The following is a 3,356-nucleotide window of genomic DNA, read 5'->3' as shown; positions in this document are numbered from 1 at the left end:
GCCCCATCCCAGGCCCCCTGCCCTGGCAGAGCAGGGAGGTGCGGGCTGGGGTTGGCATGGCTGGCCCCACTCAGGCCACCCTACTCTTCTTGGTGGGGGTCTCTGGCTCCTCTGGGGAGTCTTGGGTGTGACCTGGGTGTGACTCCAGCTCTCTGAGCCCACAGAATGGCTGGGGTCGGTGCCACCCTGTGGTGGCCAAGCCCTGAAGTGGTTAATTCCCCCTTCCTTGGCCTAGAAAGGTGTCAGCCTTGGGAGAGGGGAGGTGGCAGGAGAGACCAATATGCTCAGTGGCGGCTCCTTGGGGGCACCGAGTGGGCAGCAGGCCCAGGAGGGCTCACACTCAGCTAGGACAAGAACAGACAAGGCCTCTCTTCTTCCAGACACTTCTCTCTGCAGCTGGGTTGGTGGGGAGGGGCAGGATCCCCTGCTCCTGCTGGTGATCCTGTGAGTGTGAGGGGGCTGCTGGGGTGTGCGCCCCTCCCCCTTTCATGACAGGATGGGAAAGGACTGGCCCTACTCACCTGCCTCTCTTTTCACCTCTAAGCCTCAGTTTCCTCAGTTGTAATGGCTCACAGGGTTGTTGTGGGGGTAAATGAAGGCACAGTGTGCACAGTGCCCAGAGAACAAGGGACACCCACCACAGGCAGTTCTTTCTCCAAACCCACCCTGCCTTTCTCCTTTCTCTGGTGGCTGAGCAGACAAATACGACCTGGTCTTCCCCCTCACCCCCACCTTAGAGGGAGCTGCTCTGAGCTACAGGCCACACTGCCTGCAAAGGACCTAAGAGATTAGTCCAGCCCCCCCCCCCCCCCCCCCTTTAAAGAGGAAAACTGAAGCCCAGAGGGACAGGGACTAGCCCAAGGTTGGCCAGCCAGCCAGGCTCCCTTCTCAGAGGCAGGGCCTAGGACCTGGCTGGGGAAGGTGGGAGGGTAGATGTTGGCAGGCATGGGGGAAAATACCAGAGTGTAATTGGGCTCATTAAGGATTTAGTGAGGGAGTCCTTCATGCCCTGCCAAAGGCTGGGGACAGGCCTAGAACCTTCCTCTCCTGTTAACCCTCTGGCAAAAGCGGCTCTTTCCTGATGACCCCTTCCCCAGGCTGTAGCTGCAACAACTCCCCGCTCTGCACTGTATGGCTTCCAAGGTCCCTTTCCTGCCAGCCCTCTTGGGACAGTCAGGCTGAGAGTTCCACCCCACTGCAGTGCCCAAGGGCCCCACAGAAACCCCAGCCCCCAAGTCCATTCATCACTCGGGAAAAGTGGTGGAAGTAGAGCCCTGGGGCCCTGCCTGGGGGCTCCCTCCATCCCCCACCCCCTCCAGCTCCCTGTGAATGGACAGACAGAGAGGGAGCTGGCCTCCATCAGCTCTCTAGCTCTGCTGTGAGTCTGCCTTTAAATGGTGGCTCCCGCCAGGGTCCAACCCCCCCCTCTCCCGCAGCCCTGGGAGGGTGGGAGCAGGAGAGCTTTGTGCAAATCACAGACAGACACCCGCATACATGCGTACTCTTTTTCTCTGCTTTCACTCCGTCTTTTCCAGAACTCAGTTCTCCCCCTTTCTTCACATCCCTCCCTCCCAGCCTCTCTGGCTCTGGCCCCTTCCTGCCAGGGTGTGGCCCCTCCCTGCCTGGCACTCCAGCCTGTTAGGCACTGGGTACCCCTGAGTCTCCCCAGGAGTCCTTCCCAGAATCTGTAACCCCCCCCCCTGAAGTTCAAAAGAGGGCTTGGCAGGCTTTAAGGAGAGGGGGGAAAGGGCAGTGGTTAAGGACTTGGGCTCCAGGGTCAGACAAGTGTAGGTTCCCCGTCTGGCTATGAAACTTCTCAATGCCTGTTCGCTAATCTATGAAGCGGGATAAAAGGTTAATAATAGTGCCCACCTCATGGGGTTGTTATGAAGTTTAAAAGAGATCCTATGTGCAAAGCACGTGGCACATAGTAAGCTCTCGATAAATGGGGTTGTAATTCTAAAGAGGTGGCCTGGGCAGCTGGGTAAAGAGGGAGGCAAGGAAGCTTCTAGAAACAGCTCTTCACTGTCTTTCCATGTACTTCGAAGCAAGTCCACTCCCCTCTTCTGGGACTCAATTTCCTCTTCTGCTATAGAGAACAAATGGGTGAGCCAGGTCCTGCTCCAGTGTAGGTCCAGCCAGGGGGAGTCACGCTGCTTCTTTATTGGCAGGGTGTGCTGGCCTGCCGAGGCGCACGGCAGGGGTTAGACAGATGTGTGTGTGTCCTCAAAAGTGTCCACCCCTCCACATTTTCTGGCTGGGAGTCATCGCTTAGCTGGAGCAGTGTGGCTCCTGGGGGGACAGCTGGGAAGGCTGGGTCAGGCAGGGCAGGTTGCAGCAGGCCGGCAGCCTGGCCAGGGGAACACAATTAGCCCCGGAATCCAGGCAGGCCCCGTGAGCCCAGAGGCTGTATATCACAGAGGTTTAATCAGCCCCATGGCAGATGTTTGTCGGCTCTCTTGGGCCGTGTCCTCAGCCTGCCTGTCATAAACTGCACCGAGATTTCAAAATCCCCCTGTCCCCTCGCTGATGGGGCAGGTGGCTCTCCTAGATGTGGCCAGGAAAATCTCATTGCCCCCTGGAGTGTGTTCCCCACTGGCAAGCTGGACAAACCCCCCACCCCAAAACACTTGCATGCAGTACTTGCTTCCTGCTCCTTCCTCCTGCTGGGAGGGTAGGGGAAGCCTTGTGCAGGCAGGACCTTAACTCTGATGACCTCCCCCTAGAGGTGACAGCGTGCAGAATGTAGGTGGGGACTCAGTGCAACCTGGGAGGGGGTTGCTCACAAGGCGAGGGGAGTAACCTCCCAGGGGGTCCTCTGTGGGCACAACTGTGCCCTGGACCCCAGACACAGTGCCCGGGAAGTTGGCGTGGCTCAGGCTGGGGGCGGCAGCCTGCTTGCCCCCAGGAGTGTGGAAGAGTGGGGTCCTCCCTGCCAGGAGGGGAATGGAGTGCCACCTCTTCGCTTCCCGCTAGGTGTTCGCGGCGCCACCTGGAGCCCGTATCTGGTACTGCACCCTAGCCGCTCCACCTGGTTTCCGGGACCGCCGCCCTCCCACCTCTAGGCTTCTAGAAAGACCCTGCAGCAGACCTTCCGTGTATCCGTTTCCTAGGGCCACCGCAACAAAGTCTGACCAACCAGGGGGCCTACGCAACAACAATATATGGCCTCACGGTCCTGGAAGCTCGAGGCCCGAAATCAAGGTGTCATCAGGGTCGGTTTCTTCTGAGGGCTCTGAGGGAGTCACATGCCCTGAGCTGGAGAGTTCTCTGTCCCCGCAGGAGGGAAGCTCAGGCCAGGCCCTTGGGGAGCTCCCCCGCCCCCCGCCCCCCGCCGTGTGCAGCCCAGGCAGAGA

The sequence above is a fragment of the Ailuropoda melanoleuca genome, chromosome 13, assembly GCF_002007445.2.
Source record: "Ailuropoda melanoleuca isolate Jingjing chromosome 13, ASM200744v2, whole genome shotgun sequence".
NCBI classification, from domain to species: domain Eukaryota; kingdom Metazoa; phylum Chordata; class Mammalia; order Carnivora; family Ursidae; genus Ailuropoda; species Ailuropoda melanoleuca.
The sequence above is the reverse complement of the archived record's forward strand: the minus strand, read 5'-3'. Positions refer to the sequence as shown.